Genomic DNA, 15720 nt, shown 5'->3' with positions numbered 1-15720 from the left:
ATCCTGCTAACGCAACACATGTAGGATACGATCAAGCTGCAGTGGGCAGCTCATACGTGTTCGCGACTAGACAAACGAGCGCCATATAATCTGGTAAATCCCCGGCCTTGCCGTACTATCTATATTCCCTCTCTTACTCGTGAGGTCGTTTTACGAGCAGCTCGTCTGCGCTGAGAAGCGCGCACACAATAAGATGAGTAGACTCACTAAACCTCCGGTGCGTTTCTTGTATCCACGTGTTGAATAATATCGTAGGTTCGATTGCGAGCTCGAGTGCATTACGACATATCAAACGGATTTTATGACGTCAGTGACCGCGAGCCCACGCATGATATTACTGACCTATTCGACATACCAAAACAGCACAGAATCGAGAAAAATTATCTACCATTTTGATTCAATTGTAAATTGTATTTTCTCTTAAATTCAATTTTAAACTGTAAAAAAGAAAAAGAAGAAAATTTTCATCGAATCCTTTGAACGATCTCTCATCGCAACTTATAGTTTCTTTCAAAAGAAGGTGCGAATTTGAGGCCTCTGCACAATCGACCGCCTGACCCAGTTCTAGCTTAAGTGCCATTACGCAGAAGTCGTCGATCGAAGGGAAATTGTTGAGTTCACACGCGATGGCCTCGTTCTGCATAATCCTTTTTGTGGGTGTGTGTATTTTCCTGTGGTCAGAAGAAATTCTACTGCTACCAAATTAAAAGTGAAGAAAATTAATAGAAGGTATTTGATCCATCCATTTCCTAATTAGTGGTTAATAAGACAGCAGTTTCAAAATTAAATCACAAAAAGTCTGCATTTTAAATAAAATTTTCATTGCCACAATAAATAATATATTTCTTCCCAGACGATCCTGAGCAGAAATATAGTCAGCGTCAAGGTTTTTCCCCAAGAAAATAGTAATCGAAGACGCATCAAGAAGAATCGGTGAATAGCTGCAGACTGGGCATTGCATTCCGGCTATAAAAACTATCGGAAAGTTCAAAGTACGAATAAATGGAGCCATTACGAATCGACTGGACGCAAGTGGTTTCTTCAAACGTGTATGATTGAAAAAATTATAACTTTCGAGAGCTTGTGACATTTTCATTGGATTTTTCCGAAACGCCGCTATAAGGAAAGTATTTTTGTACAGATATTGCAGAATCTGAGTATAAATAATCTCATGATCGACGCGAAGTTACACAAAGCAGCAGTGTCTCTGCGGCACGACGTAAGCCTGCGTATGAATCAGTATCCGAGCCCACAGTGTAACGACCGAAGACTGACGTCAAAAAGTTGCACAACTCGATACGCGTGCCGGTAATTCCAATCGCGGATGTCAGAATTCCTCGTAAGAATTCAACACCTGAAATCCTGATTCGAAAGAAAAATTGTGCCACAAAATATTGTCATTATTTTCAATTAATCTCGAGTAGGCAGCGCTTTAATTATAGTTACTGGGTAAAGTAAATTAAAATAAAATACTGAAAAAAAACGAATTTGAAATTTGATTTTTTCGTAAACTGGAAAATATTTTTGATCGATTGTGAAGAGACGCGTTCAGGACTTTTATTCCCGCTTATATTCTAATGATTTCTTAAATTTCGAATAAATCTCCGCACCAATGCGTATTGGAAGCAAGGCAATAATGCAGCAGACAATGATGTCGTTATTATTATTTTGCCAATGAAAATAAACGGAGATGACAAAGTGAAACAAACTGATCAAGGATCTACATTCGTCACCTCGTCATTTCCCGGATTCTTGAATTATTTTACTCTCGTCATGGGTGAATCTCTTTTTTCCATTACGATTTTCCTTCTGGTAAATGCAATGACGTACTTCCATTTGTCAATACAAAGGAAAAACTCTCTGACGCAATTACAAGCGCAGGAAAGTTTGACTTTGAGACTGCCTTTTAACATTCAGCAGATAAAACTTTATTTTGCCCACGGTAACACAGCGTGTAAAAGAAAATGCGAGTGTGATTTGATCGAGAACGTAAAAACCCACCTCGAATAGCGCAAATTTTTCGTATTCAATAGTTTTCCAAATAATCTGCACTATTTTCCTAGTGGAAAATAAAACATTTATAAACAAACGCGAAGGTTTTGCCGGAAGAAACTTATCGAATGACACTCATTTCCGCAATGTTGATGGAGCTTCCGTATATTTACTAGCCGTGCTCTACACACATAAAATAAACGAGACACAGATAATTCGTTGATAGTTTTTCCTCTCATCCGCTATAATCGAAGCAATTTAAAGTTTCTGTAAGTTTTACGATTTTCATACAACCGGAGCCTTGTACTAACGAAATGCTTGCAATTATGAAACATTCGTCATCCACCTGGAATCATTGAAACTGGTAAATCCTAATCTTTGACGAGTGAGGAAATATTAAACGAAAATAGAATGATTCAATTGTATCGACGATGAGTAGCGATTTTCGTAGCGCTAATTTCTTCTAGAATTCTATGTGCATCGTCACTGCAGCACCTCGATCTATATACAGAGAGAGTGAGTACGGAATACGTGCAGCAACTCCCTTACATCCTTTCCGAGGTGGAAACTTTTCTGACGCAAGTATCTACTTCTCTGGAGGCGTCATCGCATCGATGGTTCTGAGGAATCGAATTCGATCGAGCTCCTAGTTTATTTTATGTGAAATATATTATAACTGGAGGCTCCGACCCGACGAGAACGTGTGACAAAGTCACACGAAACAAGAATTAACACTTTCAGAAGAGTTTGCAAAAATGCTGTGCTCCTTATTCATCGTCCTAACTCACGTTGAATAATGCGTATAAAAATAAAGGCGACAACTTTTCCATTCATCAAGGAAAATCGAGGCTATACTTATATCGAACCTTCCAAGCGTCGCCTTTTAGTACTCGCTCGACCTCGACATCGATGAATCATAATCGACCGGAAATTAGTTGGGCTCCAACTAAGCATTTCTAGTAAAGACGACATTCTCACGTTGGCTCTTCCCATCAGATTTTGCAGATCTTTTACAGTATCTGCGATTTTTTAAATTTCGTTTATCAATCGAAACGAGCCAGTATTAGGAACCACGATTTCCCAGGAATATCATCGAAAGCGTCAAAATATTGTGAAAATGGGAACTCGACAAAATGGAAGAAAACTCAAATTTTTCACTCGTCGAATCTGCTCATGTATGCTCTCCGGAAAAGCTTGAACCATTCGTAGAAATAACGAAGACTCCAAAACGGAAGCTTCCAACACTCGCGAAACTTCGACCAGAGCTTCGAGAGCTCGCTATGTATTCACGTCTATACTCCATTTACTAATGATTATTCAGAAACGACATTCCCGCGCGAGCCACTTATTATAGTATCGTTATTCTCGTGGTACATACAGTTATGCAACTACACGTCATCGTGCCTGCAGTACTCCATATGACTACACATATACACAATGAATGTATAAGAGAAACAGCGGTCACTTAAACTCATTCGTATTTGTCTGTTCTATAAAGATCATAGTGGAATAGAGAGAGGCTTCCGAATAATGAGATTGCATTTTTTTTTTACCCCGATGAAGTTTCTTTTTTCGCAAACTCTGACAACTTCAATCGTTACATTGAACTGTAATATTTTTTTAATACCTTCTATTATAGACATCAGCAGTTATCAAAAGGGAGCAACGAGGCGAGATATGACGAAGAAAATTGAGGCACAGTCAGCCGTTCGCCACACTTGAGATTTAAACGTCAATTTCAGGTTGTAAAACGATTATCATAGGTGAAGGGGCGAATAAATTCTATTTCGTAATCTCCTGTGACATTTTCTATGAATTAAAACAAACGAGGATATTGAAATTAAATAAGATGAGAAAAAACGTGTTGATATTCATTGAATCGTGTTTCGCAAAAGCATGCAATTTTCGGTGAGAGAAACAGTAAAAATAATATATTTTGAAATTTAGACTAACTCCGAGGGATCGAACCACACTGTATCGGAAGTTTATTTTTCGGAAGCAATTAAAGAGGTAATTATGGATACACGTGTTCTGGAACCATCCAATCATCGATAAGGAACAAACACGACGAAAATACGTTGAACGACGTCCGATCGTACAGGCCGACGACTCGTAACATGCCCGCGAAGAGGTCGCGGTGTAGTGCCAATAAAGTGTGGTCGAGTGAGTGACAGATAGAGATAGAAATCTTAGCGGCGTGAGGGGAATATGAGTCAGAGCCGCGGTGTACGCAGGATGAGTCATGAGAAAATCGCCGATGGAATCCGCGAAAGCGTGGAATTTGTCTCGTGGTAAGTAAACTCAATCTCGAATCTTGAATTTTGGCCTTATGGACAATGAGTTGAATGATTTAAAATGACAAGCACGTGCTGAACTTCACGAAATCCAGTCTTCTACACAACATTTATTTTGCTATATGAGGCTTTTATCGCTCAAGAGCAGGTCATTTCATGGGAGATGAAAAGGTGCGGAAAGTAACGAAACTGTTGTTATGATGATGATGATGATGATGATGATGATGATGATGATGATGATGATGATGAAGTCATCATTGGCATTTGGATTAAGCAATGAGAATAACCGACTTCCACATACGCAATTAAGCATTTTTATTGATTTCTTTACCTAGCAATTGAAGCGGATAATTTCCGTTTTGTTCAAGGATTAAGTTTTTCCAAACGTCGATGGAAAAGTTACTTCCCCGACCATTGAAACTTATCGGGCTGCGAGAGAAGTCACTGTTTCATATCGTACCGACCGACTCATTGCATCATCATGATTGTGAGCGCAAAAGTTCGAAATTCGTGTTAAAAATCAAGTTTGTCAGTTAGAAAAATGTGCCGACGAGCAGCTACGCAATTCATCCGGTCTCAGTAGAATTTTTTGAATCACTCATTGAGGTTTCTTTTTCGTGTATTTCTATTCAAAAAAAGGTAAAGTCCTCGAGGGTTACATTGACCCGTTGGACGGTGTATGTATGTGTGGTGGCCCCGGTGAGGGCCGGGGTGATAATGTCGTGTGAACAAAACTCATTCGGCCAGTTGTATACGCGGACTCGGAGAGCGGGTAATTTCGGGAAAGACACTCTTGCTGTTTAGGCGGTCGTAACTACGAAATTTGGCGGGCACGTAAACTTGGCGAAAGAAAAATATCTGCGATAAAAACGGCTGTGCGGAGACATGGAGTTTCGGCTTTGTTTCTCAGCCGGCTGCTTGTTAAATGCTTCACCGCAACATTAGAAATTTTAATCTCATAAATCATTTTGGTTTTGACTGAAAATGTCGCTTGGAGTAGAAGAAAAATTTCAATCTCTTGTTGTCAATTAGAACATTTTTTTAACCTGGAATATCGAAAGTGTTTTGAGTCAGGAAAGCGTTGAATTGCGTTCGAAATTTATCAAACGTTTCCCCGGAACCATTGCCTCTGTCAACATCGCGTTGAGGGATTTGGTACGATAACGAAAAAAAAAAAAAAAAAAACACAAATTTTTCAACCCCAATCTTTGATCAAAATTTCCAGAATAAAATATAGATCAACCGCACCACGAAGTACACAAAGTTTTCTAAACCTTTGAATTTGGAAGGATGAGTGTATGGCTTTTTACACAATACACTAGATACTCCGCATGTGCTTATTTGCAGGCTACAGAAGCGTGCAAGAGCAAGGAAGCTGACACATGTAAGTTGCACACAGAAGCATTCCGGCACGTGCAGCTTGCCTTCCGATCACCTGGTCACTGCTTTAAGGCTCTCTTTCCTTCCATTGTCGTTAACTTATAAGCGAAGCATGCTGAGACTTGCACAAAAATTCAGTTCAGTGTCCAGCAGCGTCGGCACCGGAATAGAGGAAGATACGGCGTAGTACGTACAGCGAGATGCATTTGGTACAGCGGGACGACTTCGTGTTGGGTCTCCTAGGGAAAATCTCTGCGGCGGGAACGACGTTCAAACGAACACGCCCGAACAAGCGGCAAATCCAATAGAAATCGATTGTCGAAAAGGTTTTCTAGTTTCACGCCGATCCTGCGGATACGAGAAATTACAAGATGCCGGCTGAGCGCGCGCGCACGAGGAAAAGAGAGACGTTCGAGTTTTCACCACCATTCAATGTATTCATCCTAAATGTACAAAGATGCCGAACGAATTGTGCTTTGGGAAAATAGATCGTGCGGACAATGATGACGTGTGAGAGAAGAGGGTCGTACACGAGGCCAGATGACACAAACTTCCAAAAAAATCTTCATTATTCTCGCAAACGCTGGGCGAGAGCCTTTCATTGTATACCGGAAATATGTTCGGGGATTGTCGAATCGCTGCGGACTCGCATCCGGTGATTTTTCAATTGTTGAGGGCCAATATGAATTTTCCGGATTCTATACGGCTCTTTAGCTCCTTCAAATAGGTCTTCAGGTCCTCGACCGAACCACACGAAATTCTAACATCTATAACGCAATAAATTGACGTGAATCTGGCCCGCCTCATTTAGCTCCGACTTGGATTTCCTTTTTTCGACGTCCCACGCACATCAATTATGGAATACCGTATCCAATCGAAGCTCGTTTCTATTAACAACTACTGCATTGTTTTCCATTGAGATTCTTGAACCTCATTCTTCTCATATGACCACTTAAATTCAATTATTTATCTCCAAGCGTTACATTCCCTCGGGACTCTATGAAAGGCCGATTTCGAGCTATAAGTTAAATATTTTATTGATCCGCGAACGATTGAGTGAGCGCGAGGATAAAAATCTAGCGTTTGAAACTTCGAAGCCCGAATTGCATTCGAATCCCTTTTGTTTTAATAACGAAATAATCGTTCACTAGAAAATTCTTTCTCACGCAAAAGCATGTCGCTCGTTGATCAAGTCACGTGGATATTTTCAAACATTTTAGACTGCTCAGAATCGATGAAAACTTTTGGGCAATCGAGCAAAAAAGAGCACTCAGTGGTCCGCGTCAATCTTTCAAGAGCGAAAGTCTCCTCGGATCACGCTAAAAAAATCATAGCGTATTCCCACCGCGGAGAGGCTGTTGGAGACATCTGTGGACCAAACGTTTAACTCCCATTCTACGAGCAGCACACTCGAGCGTGTCTGCATATGTGATGACTGTACTCAAGAGGATGGAGTCTGTGTCAGTGACGCCAATAGCCTGCACGTGGCTTGCTCTCTCGCTGCCACATTAACATAAATAGCAAGACTTGACTGTATGCGTGGATTCATCGCTCACAGCGAACCTCCTTACCGATCATCGAGGATCTCCTATCGACCGTTGAATAGCGAACGACGAACAATGTGCGGAATATAACTACGACACGAAACGTCACGCGTGTGAGTTATTATTTGAATGCGGCTCCGGGACACTTTGCTGATCCCCTGAACACGCACGTGGGGGCTAATCAGCGACTCAGATCAACACGCCACTATTATCGATTTTCTACATTTTTTTTATAAACACTGTTACCGAAGCAGTTCCAGCCTTTGGATGCACTTGCATGGATGCTATTGCGACGGCTATTTCGAATTTAATTTTAATAATGATTATTAAAGTTTGGGCACGAATGAAGTGCACGAGAGTGCGGAGATTATTATTATTTGTCTGCTATCGTTTGCTCAAATCTCAATGCACAAATGTGAAAAAAACGAGAGAAAATTTATTCTCAAGACCCCGATCCTCGGACCGCTTCTCTCAGCGCTACTCGCACCGGCTCTAATTCTAGTTTTTTTTCTTTATTAAAGAATTGCATTCCGTGTTAGAAACTTCACAAGGTAATTCATGCTTCAATTCCTTATGATTACACAGCATTGCATCACATAGTTAAGGTTTGACCACAACGCGAGCGCGATGACTTATTAAAATTCGCTTAGCGTCGTTCCTCACATGTGCGTCTTACGGGAGTTATCGATCTGCTTCTCGGCGCGTTCACATCGTCGAAAGCCCAAGCTTCATCGCATTGATACGAACACGTGCCAATTCTCATATTCTGCCCTAGCGGATGAAAATACGGATACGCTAATTCAATTATGCTCAATGGTCGGTCCAACGATATTTTGGGGTTCCGGCACTTGGTCATCTGTTTATTTTTATCGTCATCGTCATCGCCGTTTCTAATGAGATTGCATAACTCTACTAAACTCATTTGGTGCTTATGAAAATAATCTTTTTGTCACTAATTGACGGTGAAATATGTTCGAATCACATGAGAATTGAACTGCTGCCAGATCCGAGAAGTGGCAGCACCCCTCTGGCTTTCGCGAAAGAATTTTTTTTGGATTTTCGTATCCAAAGTTATTGAAATAATGTAAATAAATCAGAATAATTATAAAATCGATTTGATGACGAAATAATCGAAGTCAGAAAACGCGAGAGTCATACACGATTATTCTCTGCCTTGCCCGACACCCGCAACATGAATCGAGGAAAAAAGGACATGGGAGAGCACCTGGAGGCTCAATTAATTGTCGCACATCCACGTGTCACCGAACTCATTCATCGAATCATGTGCTCGTATACTCTAGCCCTCTCGTTATTTCAATTATTGGAGCGGAAAAACGACATTTCTAACGTTCATACAGATCTCGATCGCAATAAAAACACTGTTTCATGATAAGAATTACGGAATTGCTTTGTTATCGGACGTTCAAAAAAAGTAGGAAGAAGCTCTTGATCGTGGAAGGCCGATGACAGTCGCGGATGTTTGCGGAAACGACGTGAGGACCAAGCCATTTTTGTCAATTCATGGATAGAAAAGTATTTGAATTGGTTAAAATCGTTCTCATTCCAATACAATAAAAATGATTTTTCTTCTGTGCCTCTTTTAACCACTGGAACATTCTTTTCGAAGCCCCCAATCTACGGCTTCTTCCGCTCATGTGTGCCTTGCTAATCAGGTCACTTTCATTGAAGAAACGAATTCACTTGACATCGTTTCAGAAAGGGCAAGTCTTTGGAATCCACCGAGTAACGTAGAATGTTTCCAGCAAGAGGAAACCGAGAAATATGAATCTTGACTCGCTCTGCCTAGATGTTTTTTTTCAATACTTATGGCGTCAAGACGCTGCCGCGTCTCTAGATACGTCGCAGGATATTCATATTTCTGGATTTTTTTAATTTAAAGTTTCGAGTCATAGTAATTTGAGATGAAGGTACTCCGTGCTTGAACAAATAATGCAGTCAAGAAGTTACGGGCGCATCAACTTGGTGAAACAATCGAAGTGGGAAATACTTTGACTCGCAACCTGTTATCAACTATAGATGTACGTATATAAGACACACGTACAGATGTTGCTTGGTGTTGAAGCGTTCAAGGTCTCCTCGCGCGTGCTTACGTAATATTATGCTTTCAAGATCTATACGAAGCGTGGTGCTCCAAACCTGCCATACCAAAAAACCATTCATCGGCTCTAGGGAGTGGAATTCTGGTTTCCAAGCAGCCTTCTAATATTCGCCCACATAAAATTTTTCAACGTGACTTCATATTTTCCGAAAAACTCGATCTCTTCCTATCCAGCAAGATTGAGTTGGTTAAAAAAGAAAAAGTGCGACAAATTTCTGAGTCGGTGCGGTGTGCGAGGAAGCGAAGAAGACAAAATTCTGTTGTCCTTACCGACCGATGTCCTCGTCCGTTGGAGAGTCGATTGCCGATGGAATCGTCCTGCCGAACACACCTGGGCTCAGTTTGCAATAAGCGATCGACGCATCAGAGATAAATCCAATCGAAGAGCCGAATTTTCGGTAGTTTCACTGTTTTCCACCTTTCGCTGCAACGGCAAACGCGCCCCGATTACTTCCGCATTGGCACTGATACTTCGATCCCAGAATACTTTTACGCTCTACCGCCAACGGTTCGATCTCGCGGAGCGTGCCCCGATCGATTATTCTACTGTCACTTGGAGCAGACTTTTTGGTTGCTTCGTAACGGAAAAGAGGAGGAAACGCGGTGCCTCGGTTAGCGAAAAATAAAAGAAAATCGTTCGCCGTTATCGCGGCGTTGACGAGAAACTTTTGCTACCGGCTTCGTGTGTAGAGAGTACGCGAGTTCTCCTCCACGTCGCACTATGCGAATAGATTTCACATCGCGGCGCGATACGCCGCGTAGTGGGGGCGCTTGCGCGTCTCGTAGACGACCTTTATTTACACAGAAACGGGGATCTGTGGTATGCCATGCTAATGTGTGCGCCTCTCTATAACCGTACGAGCATTTATGTTAATCCACCTACGTGTGTGTCTCCGCGCGCGAGTGTACGTGTGCCGTAACTCTCCGCTGTTTCTATCGATGTGATATAGAAGCATACATTAGACGCTGAACCTCTCGCGTGGCTCGAGACATGTGCTCTCTCGTGCACGACTCGCGACCACGCGGATTTTGAGAGCGCTACGAAATGTGAAAGGGATTGATCGTAAGTGGGAATCATAACGAGCTTCCCCGCTTCGCTGATCCCTCTGATTGATCCATTTCGGATAACGTTTAACGATCAATAAAAGTTCATGGATGAGCAATGGAATTACGACTCGCAGTTGTACCGGCTTTTCCGAGTTGTTTGGAAAAACCGCGTCACTTTGTTAACCATTTCCTTGAAAAATTCAATGTTCCTGCCTCTTTTATTTGGCCTTGAACTACCGAGAGACCTGCGCCAGTTTCAACAAGGAAACTGAAAACGTATCTGATGCTTTTCTAAGTTTAACATTTGGAAGGAGCTTAAGAATGAACTGCGAACTCTGAAACAGAGAAATTCTGTATGCATTGGAATAATCAATGGAAGCCGACTAATCTGAAACGAATCTAAATCGATCTCGATGAGCCAACTCGATCCGAATGTACACGACAGGCAAACCTGGTAACCGACTCCAATGTATATCAGTTACTGATTTCATCGATTGGGTACTTTCGATAAATAACGATTGATCCACTGAAGCAGAGGTCGGATTCAAACGAACTAAATTATCGTTGGGTCAACTGTAATTTTAAAACACGTACAGTGAAAGAAGTCAACGTATAGTGAAGTATCTTCACAGGCTACGAGTGACATTGTTTTAAAGAGAAAAGCAGCACGCTTGAACCTCGTCCGAGAGGCCAAAGAGAGGGAGTAAAACTAGTGTCCAAGTGTTAAAGAGTGACGAGTATACTACCATGAAAATCTTACATACTGGAAACCAAACTTGGCAACGTGACTTCGTTGAATATCTGGCATAATGAGTCATTTTTATTAATAGCGACAAAGTTCCCACTTATAATTATTTTTAAAAAATCATTCCCATATCTTTTCTCAATTTTCTCTGAAAAATTCCATAACACGCCAGCAAAGAAGAAACGTGTCAACATCGTATCGAGCTTCGTGACAAATCATACAATTCTTATGAAAATGCATTTAGAGAACTATCGCGAAATTCAATTTGCTAGTAGAGCTCCAGTTGTGTAGAAACATTCAATACCTCAAAAAGTAAAAATCTTGAAAAAGGCATTAAATAAACGAAAAAAATGTTTCTAGCCGCTGTATCGTCGTCGACCACCAAAATTTGTATTCGAATATCAACGATTGATAAGGAATCATTGATGATTAACTTTCACGAATAGAGTGAAAAGAATTATCAAAGTTGGAACAAAAATCTTCGGTTTTCAATCAAAGTCAACATGATGAAAATTCGTAAAGGTATTATGAAAGTTTCAATAGACTCCTTAATGAATACCGAAGCGTTGATTGTGCACTGTAATCAACACGAATTCACGGCCTAATTAATTATCATTTTTACCTACTAAAGATGTGGCAGCATCTTGACGCCGAGTATTAAAATAAAAAAATTTCGGCGAAGGGAGACGAGATGCAGCGTATCTTTGTTGGAGATTGGTCGATTTATCAATTACCGATTGCCTGCTACTCTCTGACCCCATCGTGCTTTTTCACACCGATGCTCGATTCTACAAAGCTTAGTGACGTAACCACGCCAAGCAAAAAGGGTCAAAGTGAAAGTCGAAGACGGCTCAGCTTTCGTGGCTCAATGCTTTCAGCTTTATGCATTTGAATTTCAAGCTGTGTCATAGGCCCAAGAACCCATTACAAAAAAAATCTAAGTATTCGACCGCATGGATTTGAGGGGGAAAATTGACCCATTAAATTATATGCTGCGACTTTGCCTACCGAACTCGTTCTATCTTATGCTTCATTTTGAGATGATTACATTCTTCAATTTATCGAATAAAGTCTTCTTACTATCTCGCTAGATTAAACCATTCGGAGTAGAGGCTTTGGTTCAACATTTCCGTCGGAAAGATTCTATCATAGATTTTTACATCTGTAAGGATTCTTCAGGACAAAAAAAACTGCACTCCGCTCTGCCGAAAAACGGATCGAGTAATTCTCCTTGGAAATCGATCCATACGAGAATCATGCTGAGTACAGTTTTTCGTAACAGTATAATTTTTCGAATAGTTTTTATCAACTTTAACAATGCTTCAATGAAAGATAACTCAGTAAAACACAATCATTTTTTTGCCAAAGGTAATTTTTTTTCTCACCAAATATTCTACTTTTTATTATTTTTATTATCGATCGCTGGAACCGGTGTGAGTGATTCCACCGTTGAGTTAACTCGAATAAATGGAATAGTGAAATTTGCAGATATGACGCAGATAGGACCATAGTCCGAGACAAATTTAGTTTTGAAGAATTTTGGTTCATCGATTCTTCTAAACGTCGACAAGTAACAATATGGTTTGGGGACAATGTGAGTTCTTATTATTCGTACTGGCATGTATATCTTTTGTTACGAGTACACCCAATGCGGTGAAGCAATTTTCAGGGCACTCCCATTTTCGTTTTGAAAATAAGTTTTTTTTTGTGGTTCACGACTGAAAGATTGCCCGAGTGTCGGCAGCCGTGAAAGAAACCGATAATGACGGTGGGTTGTTCTTATACGTTTACAATGTACAATTATTCTCGCATCATGAATTCTCATTTGAATTAAAATACAAATAATGATGGTGTCTAAAGAGGCTCGACTTCCCTCGCCTACCATTTTCTCATTACACAGTTTAAAAGTCCCGGCGTTAAACGCCGACGGCATCGCGTTTTCGCGAGTTGCAAAACCTCTTCAACATACAATATGAAACACGTTCGAAGCAACTTTTCTTCCATTCGTATTGATTTCTGCATTTGAGATTTCTGCATTTCTTTCGGTTTAGACGAATTCGAACGTTCCAGTCACTCCGCAATTAGAATGGTCCATTAAGGTACTGTTCTGCTTCGAGAAAGGCTGTGGTCATTGTCTTTTCGACGTCTCCTTTGAAGTGACACTAACCGCGATAAATCCAACTGAAACAAAAGTGTCGAAAGGTATTTACAATGAACCCATTGCATTTCTTGTGTTTAATGAGTCACGCCAAATGCTCTACTATTTCACAATAGACTCAATGGTACAACAGGAATTTTCTGTACTCCAAATCGAAGTTGCAATTCGTATGAATACTTTGTGTAGCCCTGTGAGCAGAGACTTCGCAAATAATCTGCTGTAAATAATCTGCATTTTTAATCTGAAGCATATCAAAAGTTTGCAAATAAAGATTTCTTCCAGTGCTTTCAGAGCTCGAAGTGAAAATTTGTTCAACGCTACGAGTCGAATCATCAAAATATGCGAATAAAAAAGGTCGCCTGAAAGTCCAGATGAGCACCAGGTGTTTGTCGCTCCAGCAGTCACAAGTTTCCGTATCAGCGATTTTCAGTTTAAACTCAAAGTAATATCTCATTGAAAAATATTTTGCAAACAAGCGCAGTAAGCAGCATAACTGTCAACAACCTTGCTGAGGAAATTTCTGTCGAGGTATCCCGTTCTTTGAATACACGTATGTATAGTATATGCCTTGCGTTAAGTCGTGCTCAATGGCGGATCGAAGCTGCTGACGCGTGGGGATTCCATGAACACTGATGCAGTAGCAAAACAGGTCGTCTTTTCAATTTATGTGTCTTTTTTAAATTGTCGTTGTGAAAATAGTTTGCTACTTAAAGGACCTGCTCAGCTTTCGTTTAAAAACTTCCAAAACTCTGATAAGCTACTGGGCTAAAGCGATTCGGACGAGATTATTTAGAAGACTTTTGCCCAACGACAGTCCCAACGTCAAAAGATTAGATTGGGAAATGCACAGAGGCAAGCAAAGCAAGTTCAAAATAAGAAAAAAAAAGCATGAGTTATTAAACGCAACAGGAAAATTGGCGACATTCGCTTATTGTACGCCGGAAACGGTTGGAAACTTATGGAAAAAAGTAAAAGACCAATGGTGCACAAGGAAATTTCGAAGGTTGGTATACATCGTCGTTATGCAAAATTTCATATTTGAATGAGCAAATTCTGATTTATTAACTAGCCAAAAGTTTCCATACCTCTAGGAAATGATTGATGTATCGAATGGATAGTCAATGGAGTGTCTCGATCGCCAGACCTCTACGTCGGTCGACAGGAAGTCATTTATGGAGTTGAGAGCGGGCTAATGAATTTGCGTTATCATCTACAGAAAGCACTCTCCGTATTGCTTTATTAATTAGATGATTCCCATTAGTATCTTAGAGTTACATTCATGGTTGTCGAATCACGACGATGATTAATATGCGCGGCCAAAGTGGCTTCCTGCGGAAGTCTCGATGCGGCGATGAAGATGTCGCGATTTTTGGCATTCTGTTATGTGGCTCGAGAACGAAACGGCGTGGTGTCATCCGGCGCCGTTTTGTTTCTTTTTTTATTTGACATTCGAAGAGCCCCAACCGAGGGTTTATATTCACCGTGTATGGCAAATAATTTCTCGGCACTTTTGATCAGCGTTCGGAGCGTTCGGCACGAATATTCGGCTTTTTCAAGCGTTGATGAAAAATTCAAAATTGATAAATAAACATTTTAGATTTCCGAATCTCAAAAGCCTATTTGCCTATGTCAACGCAATAGCTTTTTTGCAAGACTCATTGCTCAATACATAAGGTTGCAACTAGCTAAACTGCCTGCATGTAAATATACATGGTTAGCTCTCCACGTTTATTCGCTCGAAGGCCCGTACGGCTCGGCAATTCGCCGACAAAGTCTGGTGCCTGGTTACTCGTGGTGCATTTTCGATTAACCGCACTCTCTCCACACCCTTCTTCGCCGCGTGGAGACCGATATTTTATACGCACGCGCATCTTCCGTTCATCATTTTTCTCGCTTAAAAGGACGTGCGTCTTGCGGTCTTGTGAACCTATGCACATCGTCGTTTATACAAGAACACCAAAGACACGAAGAAAAGTTCTTGTTACAGATCAGAGTTGCTAAAAAAAATTTTTTTTTCCATTCATCATTGCAATTGTTTCAACGATTTTCCATATTTTTCATTCGTATTCATTGGGAACGATGATTTCCAAAAACTATTACGAACCATACGAGAGCTCATAAGGCCTTTGAATACGAGCGTTGATGCCAATTATCGCAAATCGGAAAGAAAATCTCTCAAACTCTTTGACGAAATCGTGGTTCATAAATTTGCCTTGGTACGCATCTGCCAGTTCGATAATCAAAGCGGAAGACGAATCGATAGCGAAGTAGCATTGAGAGTAACCTGTGAAGTACAAAAATGCCTGTTCTTCTAAACGGGTTTGCAGGCGCAATATATAGCCCATCTCGAGAATCCTCTTCTCGCGTGTAGAGTGGAACGGAGCAACGCGATTCGCGGGTTTACCGATCCCGAACACACCCTATCCCGTGTGTCGGGCGGC

At 40.9% G+C, this 15720-nt stretch overlaps 1 protein-coding gene across 1 annotated transcript in view; it reads right to left on the bottom strand.

Annotated features, from left to right (window-relative positions):
* The window catches only part of LOC122406372 (uncharacterized), a 48980-nt gene extending 38938 nt beyond the window's left edge, over nucleotides 1-10042 (bottom strand). Inside the window, exon 1 of the mRNA XM_043411780.1 lies at nucleotides 9600-10042. The gene's annotated coding sequence lies outside the window, so the exon portion shown is untranslated. The remainder of the gene's footprint in view (nucleotides 1-9599) is intronic.
* Between the last annotated feature and the right edge of the window lie 5678 nt (nucleotides 10043-15720).

The sequence above is a fragment of the Venturia canescens genome, chromosome 2 (assembly GCF_019457755.1).
Source record: "Venturia canescens isolate UGA chromosome 2, ASM1945775v1, whole genome shotgun sequence".
Taxonomy (NCBI): Eukaryota; Metazoa; Arthropoda; class Insecta; order Hymenoptera; family Ichneumonidae; genus Venturia; species Venturia canescens.
This window is presented reverse-complemented; position numbering and strand designations above follow the sequence as displayed.